This window comes from Eleutherodactylus coqui, chromosome 3, assembly GCF_035609145.1.
Source record: "Eleutherodactylus coqui strain aEleCoq1 chromosome 3, aEleCoq1.hap1, whole genome shotgun sequence".
NCBI lineage: Eukaryota > Metazoa > Chordata > Amphibia > Anura > Eleutherodactylidae > Eleutherodactylus > Eleutherodactylus coqui.
The window spans coordinates 312,580,361-312,606,983 of NC_089839.1; the positions used below are offsets into that span (position 1 = coordinate 312,580,361).

General features: G+C 49.1%; 1 long non-coding RNA gene across 1 annotated transcript in view; it reads left to right on the forward strand.

Annotated features, from left to right (window-relative positions):
- LOC136620063 (uncharacterized) overlaps positions 1-26,623 on the forward strand; it is a 390,661-nt gene that overhangs the window by 146,628 nt on the left and 217,410 nt on the right. Inside the window, exon 2 of the long non-coding RNA XR_010791127.1 lies at positions 8,106-8,218. This is a non-coding gene — a long non-coding RNA (uncharacterized lncRNA). The remainder of the gene's footprint in view (positions 1-8,105; positions 8,219-26,623) is intronic.

Below are 26,623 nucleotides of genomic sequence, written 5' to 3' on the forward strand. Positions count from 1 at the left end.
TTATGAAAGATATCAGTGCTGGGAGGACTTGGCGCGCTTCCACTGTTTGTGGATGTATAAAGCCGCAGTTTGTATTCAGGATTAGTTTGTAAATAAACATTCAGTAATAATGAGCGGGAATACGGCGGACGCGGCGCACGCGGAACTCAGTGTGTTCACAGACAGTGAATAACGCCAAGCACTGTCTATAGAGTCTGTGGAGGGGCTCTTCACATCTCGGTATGGGCCATGGCCACCACTTTAATATCGCAAAAACAGCCCCGGGATGGAACCTGCAGCTGACTGTGAACTGCAGACTCGGAGGCCTCAGTATCTGCAGGTTCCTGTTAATTTCCAGCATTGTGCGCCAGAAAGAACAGCGTGCCCAACCGCTTCCGGGTTCCCATAATGCATCATATTTGTCTTATGTTCCACATGTACTTATTAGGCCTCACTCACATCTGCGGTGGCGACTGCTTGGAGCCTCCATTGAAGAGTCTCTTAAAAAAAGAAGTTTAGCATGCTGTACTGTTATTAACGGACACCAAAACCGTTTAACTCAGCAGACTTCAATATAGTCAGTGGAGCCTGCCCAGCGCCGTCGGCGTCCATCATTAGTTATGAGCGAACTTAAAAAAGTTCAGTTTTGTCAGTTCACCCAATTTGGGCTAAAAAGTTTGTATTGGTCTGAATAAGTTTGAATCAAACCAACTTCACCAAATTGGTGTATAAGAGTGTGTAAGAGCCATGAAAGTCCTATAGAAGAGTCTGAGGTCACCTAGGAGGGTATCTAAGGACAGCGGAGCTGTTTGTAAGTCAATGAAGAAAGAAGGAAAAATAGGGAGTAAAATGTTTTTCCCTTTCCTTCTTCATAGAATTCTAGAATGGTAGAGTTGGAAGGGACCTCCATGGTAATCGGGTCCTCTGGGGTCATCGGGTCCTCTGGGGTCATCAGGTCCAACCCCCTGCTCCGTGCAGGATCACTAAATCATCCCAGACAGATGTCTGTCCAGCCTTTGTTTGAACACTTCTATTGAAGGAGAACTCACCACCTCCCATGGTAACCTGTTCCACTCATTGATCCCCTCACTGTCTAATATCTAATCTGTGTCTCCTCCCTTTCAGTTTCATCCCATTGCTTCTAGTCTTTCCTTGTACAGATGAGAATAGGGCTGATCCCTCTGCACTGTGACAGCCCTTCAGATATTTGTAGACCACTATTAAGTCTCCTCTCAGCCTTCTCTTCTGCTAATCATTCCCAGATTGCAGTATTCCAGATGAGGTCTGTCTAAGGAAGAGTAGAAGGGGATAATGGCCTCACGTGATCTAGACTCTATGCTTCTCTTAATACATCCCAGGATTGTGTTTGCCTTTTTGGCTGCTGCATCACATTGTTGACTCATGTTCAGTCTATGATCTATTAGTATACACAAGTCTTTTTCACATGTGCTGCTGCTTAGCCTAATTCCTCCCATTCTGTATGCGCTTTCTTCATTTTTCTTGCCCAGATGTAGGACTTTGCATTTCTCCTTGTTTAATACCATTCTGTTAGTCGCTGCCCACTGCTCAAGCTTTTTACTAGATCTTTTTGAATCCTCTCTCTCTTCCCTAGTGTTAGCTATCCCTCCTAGCCTTGTGTCATCAGCAAATTTAATCGGTTTCCCGTCATTTCCCTCCTCCAGATCATTTATAACAATGTTGAACAGCTCCGGGCCTAGGACAGGGCCTTGTGTTCCCCACTTGGCACATTCTTCCACTTGGATGTGCAGCCACTTATGACCACTCTTTGAGTACGATCACTCAGCCAGTTGTGAATCCACCTAACAGTTGCCTTGCCAATCCCAGATTTGGTCATTTTTTCAATAAGGATGGCATGAGATACTTTGTCAAATGCTTTACTAAAGTCAAGATATACTATATCTACCGCATTTCCTTGATCAGCCCAGTCGGTGATTCTGTCATAGAAGGAAATTAGATTAGTCTGGCATGACTTGTTTGTTACAAACCCATGCTGGCTCTGGTTAATTACTCCATTCTCATCCAAGTACTTGCATACATGCCGTTTAATAATTATTTCAAAGATCGTTCCTGGTATAGAAGTCAGGCTCACAGGCCTGTAGTTTCCTGGACCCACCTTCTTCCCTTTCTTGAAGATAGACATTTCCCCTTTTCCAATGTTCTGGGACTTCTCCAGGAGTTTTCACAGATTATGGCGAGTGGTTCAGCAATTACCTCTGCTGCTTCCTTTAGTATCCTAGGATGCAATTCATCTGGACCTTGACACTTGAATTCATGTAAGTTAGCTAAGTGTTCCCTCACCATCTCTCTGCTTACAGATAGCCTGCATTCTTTTATTCCTCCATAGCACAGGGAAGATGATGTTCCATCTACTTTCTGAGAGAAAACAGAAAACAGATCTTCTTCTTTGGCCAAGCCAAATGGCCAGAGGTTCCTGTTCGCAGAGTTTGACCTGAACACTGGTTCTATTTCAAATTCTAGTTTCCATCTTCAATGCAGAAGGCCACCCAAGGATCTCGACACAGCTATAGTGTTTAATGTGTGAGAAGAGACCTCTGTGGTCTTCAGTTCTGCCCCGTGAGTCTTTCTTTGCACTGGATAGAAGCGTTTCGTCCTCCACGCTTTCCTGTCCTGCTGACTTCACACATTAAGGTGATCCTCTGATTTAAGGGAAAAGTTGTGTCTGGGGACCCGAGGCGGAGGGGTTATATTACCTGCAGTTGTTCCCCCCCTGCCATCCCAACTGTCCGCTGGTTCCACGACCCGTTTTTGGCCATCCAAGATGTCCCATACCATCTTCAGATTACCTAATCCCCACAGTACATTGATAGCATTAGACTACTGATCCGCTATACCTGCTCTCTGATTGGTCAGTACTACCTATGTGATCAACACTGGCTAATCAGTGCGTATTAAGGCAGCTTTCACATGGCTGAGAAAATCATGCAAGATTTGTGTGTTGCGAGATGCTGAAACCTCGCACGTGTTTAAACCCCATTCTTCTTAATGGGGTTATACACATGACATATTGTTTTGTGCGGTAAAAACTTGCAGCATGTCCTATCTTTTGGCGTTCCCTCGGAATGCATCGCCCATTGTTTTCAATGGGGCCGGCAAAGCATTGCACGGTGTGCGATGCGAGTTTCACAGTCCAATATCACACTCGCCCATGTAAAATTAGCCTAAGGCCAGGCTTACATGAATGGGTCAGATTCTGCATGCTCGAGGCTCCATTAACTGTACTGTGGATGACTGCGGAGGCTCGCAGGCGGTCATACGCAGTACAGTTTTATGTTTTCTTTGTTTGCATTCTTTGCGCCGTAGCTTAGCGATTACGTTGGTATCTGCAGCCCATACGCAATGTTAATTGTGCATGGGCTGCGGGTCGGACGCCTCCATTGACTTCTATGTGGATTCCGCCGCAAAATGGAGCAGGCTGGGATTTTTCTTCCACTCGTGGAATACACAATTCGTATCTGCAAATGCGAAGGAGTAATCAAAAGTTCATGCCATTCAATGCCCGCGTTTTACCCCGACTCGTCTGTGCAGACGGCGATCACGGAATCTGCAATACAAATCTGGTCATGTGAGATCGGCCTAACAGTAGATGAGATTTTCAAAATCCACGTTCAAATCCAGATTTCACACGCTGTGGAGGGTTACATGCGGTGCAGAATGTACATCCGCAGCATGCAGATATTGTACCGGATCCCAGCGGGCTGGACAGTGCGGACACTCTGGAGCAAGTTCCACCTCGTCTAAAAAAAAATCCCAAACCTGATCTAGTAATCACTCAAAGTTACTGGGGTTTGTTCACACAGCGGACTTGGCTTGGGTTTGCCGCATGGAGAATCGGTAGTATTTGTGGCGGGTCTAACAAATCTCCGACTGCGGCCGCAGATTATCTGCAGATTATCCTCGTGAAAATCTGCTACACAAATCCGCATCAAATCCGCCCAACATCCGGCGCTGTCATTGGCATTCAGCAGATCCCGAATCCGGGCTGCAGGGCCATTGCCAAAAGTGTTTGGAACGGATTTGTTCTACAGTGTTTCGCTTATATTTGTAAAATCTCATTCCCTTTGCTTCTGCTTTAAGGCCGGATTTGAATTGTGGGTTCTCCGATCGCTGCCTGCGCAGACCATCCGCGGTAATACGCGGCATTGGAAGGCATGTATTGTCAAAGTTTCCTTCACACTTGTGAGTACGAATTGCGTATTCCGTGATTGGAAAAACAAATCGCAACATTCTCTATTTTCACGCGGATTCCACACAGATGGGCTCCATTGATGTCTATGGATGCATACGACCCACAGCGCATGCGCAATAAACATTGCTTATGGGTGCCGGAAACGCACGCAACTTGCTAGAAGACCATGTCGGCTGAGAGCGAGAGAATATTTTTGCCTGGTTGGTTGACTGTGTGACGTTCTCATGTCGTTCCCTGCTTGCGAGTTTTCTTTGGCGCAGACGATACGCTGTTCATACGTGTTCATCTGCACGCATACATCCGCATGCATTGCGGAAGGGTCGCGGATTCTGCATCATTGATGGTGCAGCACTTTCTGTACTGGCGTTCCGTCCGGCACATCCGCAATACAGAAGAGACGACTGCGGACAGGTACACAGGGGTCACCGGCCGGGCACAGGGTTGGGTTCCGCTGCAAGATCTGACCCTGCCGTGTGCATTCGGCCTTACCGGCCCCCCCCCCCCCCCCCCCCCCCCCCCCCCCGGGCTCTGTCTGCAGCATCTGCAGCATCGCTCAGCTTGTTCCAGGCTGCAGTGCTACAATGTAACAACTTCCCATCCCGCCACAAGGTTACATTTTCCTGTGTTTGTAAATGACGCTTATTGCTTCTTGTAAATCTCCAGTATTTTCTTAGCATGGTGACCTTTTAACTACATCTCCTTCTTTAACAATTTCCTAAAGATGCTAATTGCTGCTCTCGCAGACTCCCCTTCAGCACCTCAAGACATTTCTAACGTTATTTGCAATTCAGCAGGCCGGGAATAAATCCAGTAATAAGGACACCTCGCACTCGGCGTTCTCTTTACACGACTTTATTACATTCTCTTATTAATAACATGTTCAGCGAGGACGATAAAATGTAACGCTGATACAGAAGAGCCGCCAGAGCTTCATTATGGAGCCGAAGAGCCTGGATTGCTCCCTGGTAGAGGGAGAGCTTGTGGGGATCGCGGCGTGCGCCGCTCACGGACAGACGGATGGTGTTAGAGGACAGACAGATTGCTTTGTTTGTTCTTGCTCTCCGTCCTTCGGCTGATGACTTGTAGAAATACAGCGGTCCCATGAACCCCATTAAACTGCGCGTTCTAAAGCTCTGATATTCCAAGAAAGCCCTGACTGTGCGCACTGCAAATAAAAGCAAAGAAAGGTTCATAAAAGGCACGCAGCAAGCGGAGACGCTTCCCGCCACCTTCCCCAGTGTGTAATGCCACCGTTACTGCACTACATCTTCGCTTTACCATCTGCAACAGCGTGGAATCGGGGTCAGACCATTTAACTTCATTTACGGTCCCCTGGGCAGGCAGTCTGGGTAATGACGCAACTAGTCTCCCCATACAGAACTAGTTAGTGTTACCAGTGTAGTAGGCACCCTGACTTGTTGGTTTTTGCACCCCATTCCCCCTACCCAGTAGGAGAGGACAGCTTAGCTGAATGATGGACTTAAAGAGGTTTTCTGGGACTTAAAAGCAAGTTAGAAGGGCTTAAAATTAAAAAAGATTGTATACTCCTATATCCTACTGTCTCCCCGTCCAGCGCTGCAGTCCTCATGCCCGCCGCACGGAACGCAGAAGAAGCGGCGGGCGATCATATGCCGTTCATGGGGCATGTGACCGCTCGGCCACTCACAGGCTTCAGCGGTGATTTTTCTATGGCCAGTGAAGCCTGTGATTGGCTGAGTGGTTACATGCTTGATGTACGGGACGTGACTCCCCGCTGGTTCTTCCGGGTTTCATATGGTGGGCATCGGGGCTGCAGTGATTTGCCAGGATAGTTGAGTATTACATTTTTTATTCATTTTAAGCCCTTTTAAATTATATTTTTTTAAGTCCCACGTCAGCGTTGAAAATTCCATTCAGAACCCCCATTGCTAATTTCTGCTGAAAAGAACAGGATGAAATTGCGCAGCATGCTCTGCTAGCATAGATGGATGTCTGGAAAGCGCATGGACCACATTATAGTCAATGGGTCAGTTTGGCGCCATTCAGTTCCATCGTAAAGCGGAGTAGTAGTTTTCTTCTCCAGCCCCCGTGTAGTGGCCGCTGCTTTTAATGGTGAGCAGGGGTCTCACTGATTCCAATGACGGCTGTGCCTGCAGTTACAAGCGCCGGCCACTACACATAGGTCAGAGCAACGGCTTCCGTTCTGACCCCCGTGTATCTCTGCGCTGACTGCAGGCTTCCCGAGCGGCAGACCCCGGCCGATCAACTGCTGATGGCCTATCATGAGGATACGTCATTAATAGTATTTCTATGGAAAACCCCTTAATAGTGACATTTCTGGTCTTCGTGGGACCAATACCAGAACCCGATATTACTTGGAGCTTCTAGCGGCAGGACCCGTGTTTTTGCGGATCGGTCACTGAGGTAGAACAGGTTAACTTTGACTTGCAGCGTTTCGCTGCGGCTGGTGAAGTTGGGAGAAGCTGATCGGGGCTGCAGAGTTACGGGAAATTTTAATTACTTTCAAGTGACAGTTCACATTCATTTCACCAGATTTTCTTCTCTTTATGTTCTTCTACAAATTAATTTCCCAAACCCCTCCTCACGCTCGCAGCGGCTCGCTGGTATTCACCGTATTTCAGAGCAGTCCCTGTAAAAAATCTTAATTAAATTGTGTCTCTGAAACTTTTTGTGCGGAAACAAACGTGCCCCGGCCTCCGCACACCGCGCCGGAGCGAGGAAGACGCATCCATTCTGAAGGCCCCCTGGTGTGTGATTGATTCATAGCGGGATGACATCCTGATCGGCTGCATTGTCTGACCGCTGTCACGCCAAACTACTTAAAGGGGTATCACGGTCTTTTTTAACTGATGACCTAGTTTGAGGCTCCAGGGGGCGGCCCATGGCCACCCATATTACCCCCATTGATAATCTGCCGGTCCTGGGGCCGGTGGAGGGGAGAACATTTTTGGTCTGCGAAAAAAAGTTATACCCACCTGTGCTGCTCCTCCGACTCTTGGCCTCTGCAGTCCATGCTGCCCGCACTAGTTGCCCGCTGAGTTCCTGGTAGAGCAATCATATGACATGCACATGTGAACACTGCTGCCGGGAACCGACCTAAGCAATCACTTGATTGCCCTACCCGGACTGGGCTGTTCGGACAGCTTGGATTGCAGAGACCGGGAGGAGGAGGAGGAGGAGGAGGAGGAGCAGCACATGAATATAACTTTTTTTTCTACTATACACAAATAGCAACCCGGCTGAGTGGGAATGGGGGGGCCGAGGCCTATGAGCCGCACCGCCACTGAGCTCGGACTGGGACCTATGAGGGACATTATCACTGAGAGATGGGGTGGGGGGGGGACTGGGGCCTATATGGGGCATTATCATTGAGGGGTGGGGAGGGACTGGGGCCTATATGGGGCATTATCATTGAGGGGTGGGGAGGGGCTGGGGCCTATATGGGGCATTATCATTGAGGGGTGGGGAGGGACTGGTGCCTATATGGGGCATTATCATTGAGGGGTGGGGAGGGACTGGTGCCTATATGGGGCATTATCATTGAGGGGTGGGGAGGGACTGGTGCCTATATGGGGCATTATCACTGAGTGGGGGCCTGTGAGGGAGATTATTTCTTAGTGGCTGTCTATGTAGAGCATAACTACTGCGTGGGGGACTATTTGGGGCATTATTACTGAGTGGGGACACTTTTAACGTCTGCAGGATTTGAAAAGTGGCACTTACTATGTGGGGCCTACAGGGAGCACAAGAAGCAGGGTACTATTACTGTGTGGGTCACCTCCAGTAGCATTACTACTATTCGGGCACTATGGATGGGGAGATTATGCGGAGTTTGTAAAATGCAGCCAGGTCCTTGGAAATTGAGGAGTTAAAGATGTCTGTGTATCAAATTCTGCAGAGACAAGTTATGACCAGGAGAAGTCATCATGATGGTCTGGGTCGGATGAAGAAAAAGGGAAAGTGAATAACTACAGTCAGAGGAGATGTCACCTGTGATCACTGGATTTAACGGTACTGTAATCACTTATACGGTCTGTAAAGTGTCTGCGTAGATCTAGTATATATTGCTATAAGGTCACTGATTGAAGGGGGGGGGTATTTGGTCTTTGTACAGTGTTGTTTTCTGTAACACAATGATGACATCATGTGGTCACACTCTGGGGGTGTTACGTGTCCCTCATATAGTAGTGATCTTTGTAGTGGTAATATGTGATCATGGTGTGGCGGGATTATTTGGCCTTTGGTATTATGGTGATGTTGGTATATTGGGTTTTGTTGCGTGACTGTTTGGTGGTAATGCTCCGGGCCATGATGGTTACAGCGATACTGTGCGGTTTACCGTTAGCCCGTTACCAGGGTTATGTGCGTGTTCATGCAGAGTAGCCACGGATTTATGCTGCCTTTCTTCAGGCAGATTTAGCGCAGAAAATTTGCTTTAGGATCCACCATGTGGACATTTCCCTGGGGTACGTTCACACAAAGCTGATTTTGGGGTGATTCCGCACCAAAAACTGTCAATCTGCATTATTAGTACAGATTTTGACACTAACCTCATGGGAGTGAATCCAGAGCTCCCACTTTCTCCCCTGCCGGCGGATGACAACATCCGTCCCGCTGTACTGAAGAGGGGGCCAGACGGTGAGCTGATGGACGGGGGTCCCGAGCGGCGGACTCCAATCCATCAACTACTGATAACCATATAAGGACTCGCAGCTCACAATGCATATCAGAGCCAAAACCAAGCTTTATCGTTGCTACCTATTCCACTTCCTTATGGTGACACCGCTGCACCACTGATTTGCTATTTTCTTTATTTTTGGCGCACAAGAAGCTTCGTGTCACGTTTCTGAGTGCGGTTCCGGTTCCGTGTGGGGGCAGGGTTTACCAGAGCCGTCTTGAAAACTGTGGCAAATTGCTTTAAAACTTTATGCTTTTCCAGATGTGGTTTTATGGTGGATTTTGCCCAGTTTTGCAGCGAGATACAATGTATCGGGTTTCCATAGAAATCATTGTGTTCTGTTTCTTGCTCTGCAGCCGGGACGCAGCGTCTCGTAAACAAAGTTAATAAAATCTAGCGAGGGGTCAGGTACAATTTTCAGGCTGCCGTTGTCTCCTTTTGTACCTCCATGTTCTACAAGTCTGTGAAACCGAACGGCTGAAATGTAATTCTGAAAGGTAAGGACGGATTTCCCAGGCAGATTGTAAGCGCTCATCTTGGCTTCTCTCGCCTGTATTTCATTGTGACCGTTCATATAACTTTCAGGACTTATCAAAAGTCATGTGACAGTAACCAATATCATGCAGGACCCCCTCTAGTGCAGATACTTGAGGTGGCATCAGTTCCACAAGTGAACAGAAGACGTCTGGATGCCCCCTCAGCTCTGCGGTATCTGTAGGTCTAGGATCTTGGAGGTGAATGGATATCTCCACCACATCCCATAAATGCTCAGGGGAACGTGTAGGCCGCGCCATTCAGGTCAACCTGAATATCCCATCATTGTGGGTGGAACATGAAGGTCATGAGGGGCTGCAGATGATCACCAAGCAGTAAAATGTAGCAATCATTGGTCAATGACATATTTAGGCACACCAGTAGACCTGATCCATGCCATGAGAACACCCCACACCAGTAGGGAGCCACCAGCCGTCACAGTGCCTTGTTGACAACTTGGGGTCCATGGCTTCATTGGATCTTCGCCACACATGAACGTACCACCAGCCTGTTGCCAGTTCTATGGGGTCCAGTTAGCAACCTAATGAGGTCAAATGAGGCGTTGTCAGTTGTGATGGTAACAGAGGCGATCTGGTGGTTCCTCTGCCCCCATATCCCATGGAATGTAAAGAATGCTGCACTGACCTCTGGGGTCTACATGTGTGGCCCTCTGCACTGACCTGTGGGGTCTACATGTGGGGCCCTCTGCACTGACCTGCGGCGTCTACATGTTGGGCCCTCTGCACTGACCTGCGGGGTCTACATGTGGGGCCTCCTGCACTGACCTGCGGGGTCTACATGTGGGGCCTCCTGCACTGACTTGCGGGGTCTGCATGTGGGGCCTCCTGCACTGACCTGCGGGGTCTGCATGTGGGGCCTCCTGCACTGACCGGCGGGGTCTGCATGTGGGGCCTCCTGCACTGACCTGCGGGGTCTACATGTGGGGCCCCCTGCACTGAGCTGCGGGGTCTACATATGGGGCCTCCTGCACTGACCTGCGGGGTCTACATATGGGGCCTCCTGCACTGACCTGCGGGGTCTACATATGGGGCCTCCTGCACTGACCTGCGGGGTCTACATATGGGGCCTGCTGCACTGACCTGCGGGGTCTACATATGGGGCCTCCTGCACTGACCTGTGGGGTCTACATATGGGGCCTCCTGCACTGACCTGTGGGGTCTACATATGGGGCCTCCGGCACTGACCTGTGGGGTCTACATGTCGGGCCTCCTGCACTGACCTGCGGGGTCTACATGTGGGGCCTCCGGCACTGACCTGTGGGGTCTACATGTAGGGCCTCCTGCACTGACCTGCGGGGTCTACATGTGGGGCCTCCGGCACTGACCTGTGGGGTCTACATGTAGGGCCTCCTGCACTGACCTGCGGGGTCTACATGTGGGGCCTCCGGCACTGACCTGTGGGGTCTACATGTAGGGCCTCCTGCACTGACCTGCGGGGTCTACATATGGGGCCTCCGGCACTGAATGTGGATGTGATTTCTGCCGGAGTTGCTTGTCTTTTTGCACGGCCAATTCTGGTCAGACGCCGCCGGTCCTGATGATGATGATGATGATGATGATGATGGTAACGCCTTCTATTCCCCATATACACGTAACACTGTGGATCAAGGAATTCTAAAAGCCCGCACACCTTCTAATATGGCAGTTCCCATCCGTCCGGCACCGACTATCACGCCTCATTCCAATAATTCACGTTGCCTCGCCATGAGCGCGTTGTGTTCAGCCTCACCGCTTATACAGGAGGGGGCGCTCCTTAGCCGACCCTGGGGTAACGCCACTTCATCACCCTTTTACATACCGCTATCCCAGGACTTGCGGCACGGCAGTGGATGTAGCCTGAATAGCAGGAATCGAACATTAGGGCAGATTTTTTAAGGCTTGAAGCCTTTTTGTCGAACATTTTATTTGGGTTCTTTTTTTTATGGGAGCAAAAGCTGAAGTATTAAAGAGAAAGGCGAGAAGAGAGAAGAGATGGCGGCGCGGCGGGATGCGTCCCTGGCCTCTCCCAGCTCGGATACACAGTGATTAACCTCCTGCTCAGGGATTCAAGCTGAAAAACAAAGATAAACTGCATTCAGGTGAGCCATGATGTGCGGCGGTGGCAGGCCAGCAATCTTCGCTGACAAGATTTATGAGTCGGTGCGGCCGCTATTGCGCTGGGATGATCGTCCGCTGCAAGCAAAAAATACATTTAGCATGGATTCCGTGCGGATTTGTGCACCTGAGCCAGCAGGGTCGGAAACAGGGCAGCTACATAGGAACAGAACGACGGGCTGCGACACGAGCAGAATGAGAATAAGACGAGACCCAGTAACGCTTCCAGCTGCCAGCGACGGACACCATCTAATTACATGCAAATCTGCGAGCGAATGAAGAAAACAAAACTCATCCCGGAGTTACAATCAGACTAATAGCAGCGTTACGTCCTGCCCGCCGGCGGGCGACACGGAGTCAGCGGGGACCAGAGTCAGCGGGGACCGGAGTCAGCGGGGACCGGAGTCAGCGGGGACCGGAGTCAGGGGAGACCGGAGTCAGCGGGCGACACGGAGTCAGGGGAGAGCGGAGTCAGGGGAGACCGGAGTCAGCGGGCGACACGGAGACAGCGGAGACCGGAGTCAGCGGGGACCTCGCCTGTCCTGGTTTATGTACCTTTAACAGATATTGGGACATACAAATACCAAAGCCTCCTCGTGCCGACGGTGAAGGGTTAATGGAGCTTTAAAGGAACTTTTATTGGGGGGAGCTTGCCATGGCTTTTGCCCCCATAAAACCTCCGACACGAGCGGAACAACGAAACGGCTGAAATAGGATTTTGTTAAACTTTTTGATTCATTTATATCTTTAAGTAGAAGGTATAAACTTTTCCTGCACCGCCTGGTACTTCCTGGTGAGCCGTCCGGTGGGGACGCCTCTCCTTGGCCGGACCACATGCCCGACACCCCTCTCTGGTGACACTGCACCACGGATGACCTAGTGGACCTTCACATGCGCCGGGAAGTCCCAGACTAGTGCATGTGAGTCCATCTGGTCATAGTGTGGACTGAAAACACACTGCTGACCCAACAGCAGATTTAGGGGATGTCCAGCCGGGAGAGACGGTCCGGACAGCCCACCAGTCACACCGGACAGCCCACCAGTCACACCAGACAGCCCACCAGTCACACCGGACAGCCCACCAGTCACACCGGACAGCCCACCAGTCACACCGGACAGCCCACCAGTCACACCGGACAGCCCACCAGCCACACCGGACAGCCCACCAGCCACACCGGACAGCCCACCAGCCACACCGGACAGCCCACCAGCCACACCGGACAGCCCACCAGCCACACCGGACAGCCCACCAGTCACACCGGACAGCCCACCAGTCACACCGGACAGCCCACCAGTCACACCGGACAGCCCACCAGCCACACCGGACCGCTCAGCAAAAATTACCACGCGCCGCTGGGAAACGTTCCTATCTTTTTTTCAAAAGGTATGAAATGATCAAAAAGTTTAGCAAATTACATTTTGAATTCTATGGTAGTGATGGGCAGTCTGCCAGCAGGATAGCAGCATACCCACACTAGTAGAGCTCAATGAGTAATTACGGTGCCACAACCAACATCATTACATAAATACAGCACCAGAACCAAGCTTAGTGCAGAAATAAAGCTCCAGACCCAAGCTCATAACATAAATGTAGCACAGACCAGCCTCCGTACATAGATACGGCACCAGAACCAAACTTCTAACTTACATACAGCACCAGCAAGATAATAACATAAATACAACCCCAGAACCAAGCTCAGTACATAAATACAGCAGCAGACCTGAGTGGTTGTCTTGTAGGGATGCTGATGGGCTGACATCAGTGGTGAGGAGACCGAGCCGGGAGGAGGCTGATTCATGTAGCTCCACGAGATCATCCCCAATCCACATCCACCCGTTGCCCTCCCTACAAGCACTAAGGCCGACCATGCGAGTTACCAGATGCTGTCACTTATTAGATGGATATGGAAAAGTGGAAAAAACTAAATTGAGGGAGTAAAGCTTCCCGAAAATCAGCCTACAATGTAATTCTTTGCCCAAATGTATCCCTGCCGGTTTATTTCCCCCAGAAGTCTCATCATTGTTTGCCTCCGCTTCGTCTTTTTTGTAAGGCCCCAGATCCTGTTGCCATTCCCACCGGTGGACCATCAGGACTTTGTGACTCTTAGCTCAGGGATTGTACATATAAACCTGTGCCACAGATTTAGGGAGTCATCTGATGGCGGCGGCCCCTCTCCTCGGCCGTAGTTAAGGTAAGGAAATGTACTTAGCACCGGGGAGGCTGACTTTCATCTCTCCGCTGAGCCCTGCAGTTGCTATGGTGACCCGAGGCTATAGGCTTGAGATCTGTCAACTATCCAAACGGTGTCAGTGAATGACGTCTCCGCCGCTCAGACCTGCGAACTGTGAAAGCTTTAGATCTTTTTTCGAGACTTTTCATTATTTGTCTTCCCACGCTATTTTTGTGCTTGGCACCTCGGATGGGTGATGATACATGCTACTCCAAAAATGAGCAACTGCTGTCAACACGTAAATATTGCACGTGCGCCCGCGTCCTTGTAGGGTGATTGGCGGTCATTGAAAAGGCGGATTGTGTTTTTATATTAAAAACTTGACTTGTAGATTGCGCCGTATTGGCGGCGGGGTGTCAGCGGCTCTTCATCTCCATCTGTATCACCTTCTAAGGAGCGGGAGGCAGGAGCGTCGGGTTCCAGTCGCGGTCCTTTATTTCACTTTGTACCAAACGTTCTTTAAAAGGTTACGCTATGCTGGGGCTTACGGTACAGTATGGTCGGCGTAACACTTCCAGTGGTCTCACCAAACATAATGCCCAAACCCGGTCTGAACCTGCCATCACCTGTCTGCACACCGTTAAAAATGTACTATTAGAAATGCCGCGGTAGAGGGTCGGGACGCAGGTATGGGCATGTACTATCAGAAGTGCCGCGGTAGAGGGTCGGGCCGCAGGTATGGGCATGTACTATTAGAAGTGTCGTGGTAAAGGGTCAGCATCACAGGTATTGGCATGTACTATTAGAAGTGTCGCGGTAGAGGATCGGGCGGCAGGTATGGGCATGTACTATTAGAAGTGTTGCGGTAGAGAGTCAGCGCCATGGTAGGGGGTCAGCGCCGCAGGTATCGGCATGTACTATTAGAAGTGTCGCATAGACGGTCAGCGCCGCAGTAGAGGGTTAGCGCCGCAGTAAAGGGTCAGCGCCGAAGGTATCGGCATGTACTATTAGAAGTGTTGCGCTAGAGGGTCAGCGCCGCGGTAGAGGGTCAGCGCCGCAGTAGAGGGTCAGCGCCGCAGTAGAGGGTCAGCGCCGCAGGTATCGGCATGTACTATTAGAAGTGTCGCATAGACGGTCAGCGCCGCAGTAGAGGGTTAGCGCCGCAGTAAAGGGTCAGCGCCGAAGGTATCGGCATGTACTATTAGAAGTGTTGCGGTAGAGGGTCAGCATCGCGGTAGAGGGTCAGCGCCGCAGGTATCGGCATGTACTATTAGAAGTGTTGCGGTAGAGGGTCAGCGCCGCGGTAGAGGGTCAGCGCCACAGTAGAGGGCCAGCGCCGCGGTAGAGGGCCAGCGCCGCGGTAGAGGGCCCGCGCCGCGGTAGAGGGCCCGCGCCGCGGTAGAGGGTCCGCGCCGCGGTAGAGGGTCCGCGCCGCGGTAGAGGGTCCGCGCCGCAGTAGAGGGTCCGCGCCGCAGTAGAGGGTCAGCACCGCAGTAGAGGGTCAGCGCCGCTGGTATCGGCATGCTACTTGCTCACCAGGGTGACAAAAAAGATGGACTTTTATCACAACAAATAATTGCAGACGTATAAGGGTTATTCCGGTTGTGGCATCTTGGATGCTGAAAATGGGACCCAGAAATTCGGATGGACATTGGCACAGAAAACCAAAAGGTAATAACCGCCTCCTTTTGTGCCAGGACAAGATTTTGTCCAAAAACAGTTGCTTTAAAATGATGTTTAAGGGCTTATGTCCATGACTGTGTTTGCACAGCGTATTGCGCATGCGTTGCACGGCCACGTGATACAAGGTGAATGGAGTCAATGGACTTTCATTGCTCCATGCACAGATTCTCTGCTCTGGTGACACCAAGTTGGAACTTCTTGGCCTCTAAGCGTTCTGTCTGAAGTAAACCAGGCTCCGCTCATCACCTGCCCAATACCATCCCTACAGTGAAGCCTGGTGGTGCCACATCATGCTGGGCGAGGGGAGACCGGTCAGAGGGGACGGAAACCAGGCACCGCTCATCACCTGCCCAATACCATCCCTACAGTGAAGCCCGGTGGTGGAGCATCATGCTGGGCGAGGGGAGACCGGTCAGAGGGGACGGAAACCAGGCACCGCTCATCACCTGCCCAATACCATCCCTATGGTGAAGCCTGGTGGTGCCACATCATGCTGGGCGAGGGGAGACCGGTCAGAGGGGACGGAAACCAGGCACCGCTCATCACCTGCCCAATACCATCCCTACAGTGAAGCCTGGTGGTGCCACATCATGCTGGGCGAGGGGAGACCGGTCAGAGGGGACGGAAACCAGGCACCGCTCATCACCTGCCCAATACCATCCCTACAGTGAAGCCTGGTGGTGGAGCATCATGATAGGGGAAGGGGAGACCAGTCAGGGGGGATGGAAAGCTGAATGGAGCGAAGTACAGAGATCATAACAACCTGATCCAGAGCACAAGGGACCTCAGACCGGGTCACCTTCCAACAAAACAATGACCGTAAGACCCCAGCCAAGACCACCCAGGAGGGGAGACAACTCTGTGAATGTCGTTGAGGGACCCTGAACACAATGGGACATCTCTGGAGAGACCCAACAATGGCTGTCCGCAGACGGCCCCCATCAAATCCAATTTGAAAAAATGTACAAAGATTTCTTCCGCTTTGTCATTCTGGGGTTCTGAGTGCAGAATGATGGGGGCCACAAGGCCACAACATGTAAGAGCAGAGTGGAAGGGTCTGAGGAGTTTCCGACCGCAGTGTATGTTCTATCACAGTTATGTCTTCTATATACTTCTATTTCCATCCTTGTCATTTCTTCCATAATCATTAGGGGGCAGCGCTCCCGCCACTGAAGTGTGAGTCATTTGGCGTCCTCCAGTGTTCCCATTCCCTGTGATATCTTATGTAATGCGTCCTGATGACACAGCGTGCCGCACAGCGCAGCCTTCTCCGGAGTTCTTCGCATAGAGGGTCAGGCTCTTCTAAATGGATTTCCTGAATTCTTGGCTGGATTCATTAGATGCAGGATGTCATAACAAAACCAGGTCAAGAATAACTAATTCCATCTTAATGTCCTACTTCTTCTAGACTCCTTCTACTTCTGAAGGAAAATATCACAGAATGATTTCCCTCCGGATCCAGAATGATGCCGCTCTGCTGGTACGGTGGGGTTCAGCCATGGCCGGCCTTAGCTATGTCCGACTCATGGGGTCCCGACAGCTTCTGGGGGCACCAGGCTGATGCAGGCTGGAGGCGATTGTCCACCCAGCAGATGACCTTCCTCTGTACAGCAGTGTCTTGTTGAGCTGCTTGACTCTGCCTCCTCTCTTCTGATGTTCCCGAGGGGCTGCTGTCTGCCCAGCGTCACCCCTGCAACACAACCACTTAGTTATGCCACTGTGTTTATGTTAGGAACTGTATTCTCATGCTGTATTTATGCTATGAGCTTGGTTCTAGTATTGTATCTATGTATTGTTGTTGGTTTGTACTCTGCTAATGTTAGGAGCTTGGTTTTGGTGCTGTATTTGTGTTTTGAGCTTGGTTCTGGTGTTATGTTTATGTTCTGGTACAGTATTTATGTACTGAGAATGGCTTGTGCTGTGTTTCTGAGCTTGGTTCTGGTACTGTATTTATATAAGATTGGTTCTGGGGTTGTATTTATGTACTGAGCATGCATCTGCTGCTGTATTTGTGTTCTGAGCTGGGTTCTGAAGTTATATATAGCTGCTGAGAGTGGTTCTGGAGCTGTATGTTATAAGCTTGATTCTGGTACTGTATTTACTGAACTTGGTTCTGAGGTTGTATTTATGTATTGAGCTTGGCTCCGGTGCTGTACTTATGTCATGAGCTTGGTTCTGGTACAGTAATTCTTCACTGAGCTGTTCTGGTGTGGGTATGTTGCTTTCCTGCTGCTTTCTGCAGAAGCAAAATAAAAGCAGACCGCCTATCAGTGCAATATATATATATATATATATATATATATATATATATATATATATATATATATATATATATATATACACTAGCTGATATACCCGACTTCGCCCGAGTTAATTAGGTACTGGTGTTTATCTTGTGTTCACACGGAAAATCTTCTGAAGTCGTGGTTACTTTAGAGATACTGAGGAAAAACATATGTTCACCATTTTGCATAGTTCTCTGCGTTACCCAAGAAACACCACGTGGAGGCAACCATGCGACGTATCCTTTATATAAAATGACATCAGGAAGTGAGAGAATTAGATTTCATACGTAAAATTTGGACGCTAATTCTTTTGCGCTTAGAATTGAATAATCGAGTTGGGACCCATTAGCTTTTCCTATTTATGACATAATCTATGCTCCTGCCAAATTTCACGTTTCTATGACACCGGAAAGTGAGAAAATTAGATTCCGTACGTAAAATTTCGACGCCAATTCTTTTGCGCATAGAATTGAATAATCGAGTTGGGACCCATTAGCTTTTCTTATTTATAACATAATCAATGCTCGTGCCAAATTTCACATTTCTATGACACCGGAAAGTGAGAAAAATGCATTCCGTACGTAAAATTTGGACGCTAATTCTTTTGCGCTAGAATTGAATAATAGAGTTGGGACCCATTCGCTTTTCCTATTTATGACATAATCTATGCTTGTGCCAAATTTCACGTTTCTATGACACCGGAAAGTGAGAAAATTAGATTCCGTACGTAAAATTTGGACGCTAATTCTTTTGCGCATAGAATTGAATAATGGAGTTGGGACCCATTCGCTTTTCCTATTTATGACATAATCAATGCTCGTGCCAAATTTCACGTTTCTATGACACCGGAAAGTGAAAAAATTACATTCCGCATATAAAATTTCGACACCAATTCTTTTGCGCTAGTATTGAATAATCGAGTTAGGACCCATTAACTTTTCCTATTTGTGACATAATCAATGCCCGTGCCAAATTTTAAGTTTCTATGACATTGGAAAGTGACAGATTTAGATTACGTACGTAAAATTTCGATGCCAATTCTTTTGCGCTAGAATTGAATAATCGAGTTGGGACCCAATTACTTTTCCTATTTTGGAGATAATCTATGTTTGTGCCAAAATTCATGTTTCTACGACATCGGGAAGTTGGAGAACTTTTGGCAAGTCAGTCAGTGAGTCAGTGAGTCAGTGAGGGCTTTCGTCTTTATATATATAGTCTTTGTCTCATGATCACATTCTATATAATTTCTGTCCCAACCTAGAGAAAGTAATGAAAGCACAGGAACACTGAATGTAACTACAACAGAGTTTCAACACCGCCCCCACCCCCCCCCCCCCCATTGTAGTTCTCACTTGACCCTCAGATTAGGAGCCTCCCACCCCACCCCCACCCCGGTGCCATTGTTTCCTGTGCTTTCTCTCCCATGAATTCCAGCTGACTTCTAATGACCCTTCTTAAGGAAACGGTGCGCCTGGATTCTGAAACTCTTGTATGTTATCAGGATAGATAGCTCCACCCCTGCTTGATAAATCCCCGCCTCTGCTTAAGGCTTGGATTTCCGTATCATGCCTGCTGACACACTGTATCTTAACCTGTGATACGTGATCATGCCTGCTGACATACTGTATCACAGGATTAGATACAGTGTGTCAGCAGGCATGATTACGTATCACAGGATTTGATACAGTGTGTCAGCACACCCTTTGTTTGATTTTATGGACTGCTGCCGTACACCGGTCTTTATTTACAGACTTGGACTTGTAATAACATCCCAGTATCCGGACATTTTACACTTCTGCTGCGGCCGAGTCGGCCTGTTATGCTTCCCTCACAGAGGCATTTGCAGAAACGCGTTTTTTAACGCTGCGTTTACTGCGGTTTCAGCAGCGCTGGCGTGCATTTTGCCAGCATTTTGGCTGCTTTTTTAGCGCAAGAAGCTGAAAACAAAAAAAAAAACAATACTCGCCAAGCTGGCACCGTCCGGGTCCCTGCCGCTGCTCTCCGGAGCTCCGGGCAGGCTTCTGGGCACTTGTCAGTGCCGACGGAGCATCTTTTCCTAGTGATGGGGTTTGAAGACCCTGCCTCCAGCAAGAGATTGTTCTGATTGGCTTGGCATGCGATAGATGGCTACGATTGGTTCATTAAGCGCTGGCATTGATTGGCTCAGCCAGCACTCGAGGAACCAATCAGATCAATCTTTTTCTGGAGGCAAGGTCTTCAAACCCTATCACTAGCAAAAGATGCTCCATCCGTGATAACAGGCTGCCCGGAGCTCCGGAGAGCAGCGGCAGGGACCTGGACGGCGCCTGCTAGTTGAGTATTGATTTTTTTTTTCGGTAGTGCAGCTAGCGCTTGCGTTTAGTGCTGCCAGAGATGTGGTACCAAGTTGTGCCACACTTTTAGCAAAGCTGAAACCGCTGCCCATTCATTTCAGTGGGCGATGCAGGGCTGAAAACAGCCAAAGATAGAATATGCATTGCTGTCAAAGCGCAGCGTTTTGATGCTTGTGTGAACAGCCCTATTGAAATGAATGGAGCTGTTCACACAAGCGCAGCGCTGAAAAGCAGAGCTAAACGCTGTACAAAACGTCTGTGTGATGGAGGCCTTACTCCTAACGTTACCTGCTTATGGAAGCTTTCTAAAACCAAACTGTCTTAGTTTCCCATAGCAGCCAATCACAGAGCAGCTTTCATTTTGTATTCTCGTCTGGTAAAATGAAAGCTGAGCTCCGATTGGTTGCTGGGGCGACAAAGACAGTTGTCAGAATGTAATAAAACTTTCTATGTGTGATGATAATGCTGAATCATAAAATCCTAGAAAGATAGAGTTGGAAGGGACCTCCAGGGTCATCAGGTCCGACCCCCTGCTCAGTGCAGGATTCACTAAATCATCCCAGACTGATGTCTGTCCGGCCTCTAAAGACTTTCATTGAAAGAGAACTCCCCACCTCCTGTGGCAACCTGTTCCACTCATTGATCCCCTCACTGTCTAATATCTAATCTGTGTCTCCTCCCTTTCAGTTTCCTCCCATTGCTTCTAGTCTTTCCTTGTGCAGATGAGAATAGGGCTGATCCCTCTGCACTGTGACAGCCCTTCAGATATTTGTAGGCAGCTATTAAGTCTCCTCTCAGCCTTCTCTTCTGCTAAACATACCCAGATCCTTTACCTGTTCCTAATAGGACATGATTTGCAGACTGTTCACCATCTTGGTAACTCTTCTCTGAACTTGCTCCAGTTTGTCTATGTCTTTTTTTAAAGTGGGGTGCCCAGAACTGGACCCAGTATTCCAGGTGAGGTCTGACTAAGGAATAGTAGAGGGGGATAATGACTTCATGTGATCTAGACTCTGTGCTTCTCTTAATATATCCCAGAATTGTGTTTGCCTTTTTGGCTGCTGCATCACATTGTTGACTCATGTTCAGTCTATGATCTATTAGTATACCCAAGTCTTTTTCACATGTGCTGCTGCTTAGCCCAATTCCTCCCATTCTGTATGTGCTTTTTTCATTTTTCTTGCCCAGATGTAGCACTGTGCAAGCTTTTCTAGATCTTTTTGAATACTCTCTCTCTCCCATAGTGTTATCTATCCCTCCAAGCTTTGTGTCGTCGGCAAATTTGATCAGTTTCCCATCAATTCCCTCCTCCAGATCATTTATAACAATGTTGACCAACACTGGGCCCAGGACAAAACCTTGTGGTTCCACTTGATACCTTCTTCCACTTGGATGTGCAGCCATTTATGACCACTCTTTGAGTACGATCACTCAGCCAGTTGTGAATCCACCTAACAGTTGTCTTGTCAATCCCAGATTTGGTCGTTTTTTCAATAAGTATGGTATGAGATACTTTATCAAATGCTTTACTAAGGTCAAGATATACTATATCTACTGATTAACCCAGTCGATGATTCTGTTATAGAAGGAAATTAGATTCGTCTGGCATGACTTGCTTGTTACAAACCCATACTGGCTCTAGTTAATTACTCCATTGCATTCCGAGTACTTGCATGCATGCTGTTTAATAATGTGTTCACAGATCTTCCCCTGTATAGAGGTCAGGCTCACTGGCCTGTAGTTGCTTGGATCCACCCTCTTCCATTTATTGAAGATAGGGACAACATTTGCCCTTTTCCAATCTTCTGGGACTTCTGTTCTCCAGGAATTTTTAAAGATTTCTGCTAGTGGTTTCAGCAATTACCTCCGCTGTTTCCTTTAGTATCCTAGGATGTAATTCATCTGGACCTTGAGACTTGAATTCATGCAAGTTAGCTAAGTGTTTCCTCACCATCTCTCTGATGTAAGTAAGTGATTACAATATCAGACCTAAAAGATAATTTTTTGTGGAAAGCTGACCCTTGTAGTGAGGCTCTAGTATCCTGTTGTACCACCTCTAGCTTGGATACAAGATGTGATACAGGAGGCATGGAGGCTCTAGTACCCTGTTGTACCATCTCTATCTTGGATACAAGATGTGAAACAGGCAGGCATGGGGGCTCTAGTACCCTGTTGTACCGCCTTCAGCTTGGATTCAAGATGTGATATGGGCAGGCATGGAGGCTCTAGTACCCTGTTGGACCGCCTCCAGTTTGAATACGAGATGTGATACGGGGGGCATGGAGGCTCTAGTACCTGGTTGTACTGCCTCTAGCTTGGATACAAGATGTGATACGGGGGGCATGGATGCTCTAGTACCCGGTTGTACTGCCTCTAGCTCGGATACAAGATGTGATACGGGGGGCATGGATGCTCTAGTACCCGGTTGTACTGCCTCTAGCTCGGATACAAGATGTGATACGGGTGGGCATGGAGGCTCTAGTACCCTGTTGTACCATCTCTAGCTTGGATACAAGATGTTATACCAGTGGGCGTGGAGGCACTGGTACCCTGTTTGGCCACCCCTAGCTTGGATGCAAGATGTGTGCTGCTTCACAGCAAAGGCCGGATAGAGGCGCTCACCCCTAGTTCTCCAAACACAAATATGTCTGTTGTCGGTGCCCTATTTAAGCATGAATTTGTCCCTGAAGTCACCCAGTTCCACTTTGTAGCAGTCCAATATCATCATTCATGACACGACTGCAAACGGAGGCAACGGTGGATGTCAGAGACAGTGCATATAATGGACACCGTGAGACCAAATGTCTTTCAGCCAAGCGCCTGGAAACTAGTCTGACAGACCCCGGGTGTAACGATGGCGCCGCTGCTAGTACTTGTTGGACGATTAGAGGATCCTGGTCAACAAGCTCTACAAGCGGAAGAAGAGGTCACTACACACAAGGAGCCTCCGAGAGCCTCTTATAGGTCAAGGGGGAACCACTTTTAGGGCCTCCGGTGATGAGACCGTCCATCTAATCACCACAACTCTCATCATTTACAGATCTGCCTGGGATGGAGCGCAGGACGGGTTTTGCAGGAGAACAACAACTTCTTGTGGGGCCATGATTGTTTTTGACCGTCTGTTGCAGTACACAGACCCCCACCTGTTCGCCCCAGGGAGAGTTCCCAAGGGCGCTCCATTAAAGTGTCAGCCATGATAGGCTTAGATTCCCTGGTTGAGCAGACAGTGTCACATATGATTGGATTAGATACAGTATCACATGTTATAGGCTCAGATACACAAATGATAGGCTTAGATACACTGGCTGAGCAAACCATATCCCACCTTATAAGATTGGATACATCACCCCTGGAAGTTACTTTTGTATCGTTACTTTGCAGGACGGTGATGATGAATGGCGCGCGTCTTGCCTTGGCCTTGCTTTATCACTTATTATGTATGTACTATATTCAGGTGCAGCATATCTGATGCGGAGGACATTTTTTACTGCACCCCTACAACCCGGCTCACAAGGCGAGAGCGCCGCCCGCGACGCCGCTGTCAACTCCACATTACAGTATTTAATGCTCCTTTTATTTTGAAGGATCATCTCCTGTGCGGCTCTAATAAGACTATTTCCTGCAGTCCATTACAAGCGCTGTTTATGCAGGAGAGGGGAATAAAATTAGTTAATAGCGCGGATGACATGCTGTATTTTGGGGAATGAGGTTCAGGCATCACCAGCCGAGACCAAATACGCTTTGAATGAGCGCGAGCGTCACGAGCGGCGGAGAGATTTATAATGAAAGGGCATCCAGGAGAAGGAAGTGATCCTAACCGCTGCTGGCCGTCACACATGTGCTGACCGCTTACCTTCATATATACATATGAGGGGGTGTCCGGGATCTTCTACTGGTGGGTGTTACTAGTACTGTTTTCTCTTCTAGGTGAATGTCTGTGACCCCTTCTGAGGCGGGTCGCCAGCTGATGCTGTTGCGGAAGTTGCGTTCGACTCCATTGATTTTTTTTTTCTCTTCAAGCAGTTATTCAGTTTTCACCATTTTGTGATGGCGGATTCATATGAAGAACATGCGGCTGTGAAACGTTGTTTCCCTTTTATACTGCTTAAACTCTGTACCCCTCTCCCTAGCACACTGCAGGACATCCTCACTCCTCTCCCTGGCGCACCGCAGGACATCCTCACTCCTCTCCCTAGCGCACTGCAGGACATCCTCACTCCTCTCCCTGGTGCACTGCAGGACATCCTCACTCCTCTCCCTGGCGCACCGCAGGACATCCTCACTCCTCTCCCTGGCGCACCGCAGGACATCCTCACTCCTCTCCCTGGCGCACCGCAGGACATCCTCACTCCTCTCCCTAGCGCACTGCAGGACATCCTCACTCCTCTCCCTGGTGCACTGCAGGACATCCTCACTCCTCTCCCTGGCGCACTGCAGGACATGCTCACTCCTCTCCCTGGCGCACCGTAGGACATGCTCACTCCTCTCCCTGGCGCACCGCAGGACATCCTCACTCCTCTCCCTGGCGCACCACAGGACATCCTCACTCCTCTCCCTGGCGCACCGGAGGACATCCTTACTCCTCTCCCTCCCCGATGCACCACAGGACCTCCTCACATCTGAGGCGGTCACCCCAATTGTAATGCACTATTAGATTCAAAATAGGCAAAAAAACTAAACAGCTTGTTAAAAAAAAAATCACTGGAGCCGAACACAACCTTCCCCAGCAGAGTTGCCTCAGAAGGGGTCCGCAGACATTCACCTAGCAACAGAAGCAGCAGCCTCTCTCCATCACACATACCTACTGCCTCTAACCCCCATCACACATACCTGCAGCCTCTCGCCCCATCACACATATCTACAGCCTCTCTCCATCACACATACCTACAGCCTCTCTCCATTACACATACCTACAGTCTCTCTCCATCACACATACCTACTGCTTCTCACCCCATCACACATACTTGCAGCCTCTCAACCCCATCACACATACCTACAGCCTCTCTCCCCATCACACATATCTACAAACTCTCTCCATCACACATACCTACAGCCTCTAACCCCCATCACACATACCTACAGCCTCTCACCTCCATCACACATATCTACAGCCTCTCTCCATCACACATATCTACAGCCTCTCTCCATCACACATATCTACAGCCTCTCTCCATCACACATATCTACAGCCTCTCTCCATCACACATATCTACAGCCTCTCTCCATCACACATACCTACACCCTCTCCCCATCACACATACCTACAGCCTCTCACATAACTGCAGCCTCTCTTCATCACGCTTACCTACAGCCTCTCTCCATCACACATATCTACAGCCTCTCTCCATCACACATATCTACAGCCTCTCACCTCCATCATACATATCCACAGCCTCTCTCCATTACACATACCTACAGCCTCTCTCCATTACACATAATTACAGCCTCTCTCCATCACACATACCTACAGCCTCTCTCCATCACACATACCTACAGCCTCTCTCCATCACACATACCTACAGCCTCTCTCCATCACACATACCTACAGCCTCTCTCCATCACACATACCTACAGTCTCTCTCCATCACACATACCTACTGCTTCTCACCCCATCACACATACTTGCAGCCTCTCAACCCCATCACACATACCTACAGCCTCTCTCCCCATCACACATATCTACAACCTCTCTCCATCACACATACCTACAGCCTCTAACCCCCATCACACATACCTACAGCCTCTCACCTCCATCACACATATCCACAGCCTCTCTCCATCACACATATCCACAGCCTCTCTCCATCACACATATCCACAGCCTCTCTCCATCACACATATCTACAGCCTCTCTCCATCACACTTACCTACAACCTCTCTCCATCACACATAACTACAACCTCTCCCCATCACACATACATACAACCTCTCCCCATCACACATACCTACAGCCTTTCACATAACTGCAGCCTCTCTTCATCACGCATACCTACAGCCTCTCTCCATCACACATACCTACAGCCTCTCTCCATTACACATAATTACAGCCTCTCTCCATCACACATACCTACATCCTCTCTCCATCACACATATCTACAGCCTCTCTCCATCACACATATCTACAGCCTCTCACCTCCATCACACATATCCACAGCCTCTCTCCATCACACATACCTACAGCCTCTCTCCATTACACATACCTACAGCCTCTCTCCATTACACATAATTACAGCCTCTCTCCATCACACATACCTACATCCTCTCTGCATCACACATACCTACAGCCTCTCTCCATCACACATACCTACAGCCTCTCTCCATCACACATACCTACTGCTTCTCACCCCATCACACATACTTGCAGCCTCTCAACCCCATCACACATACCTACAGCCTCTCTCCCCATCACACATATCTACAACCTCTCTCCATCACACATACCTACAGCCTCTAACCCCCATCACACATACCTACAGCCTCTCACCTCCATCACACATACCTACAGCCTCTCACCTCCATCACACATATCCACAGCCTCTCTCCATCACACATATCCACAGCCTCTCTCCATCACACATATCCACAGCCTCTCTCCATCATACATATCTACAGCCTCTC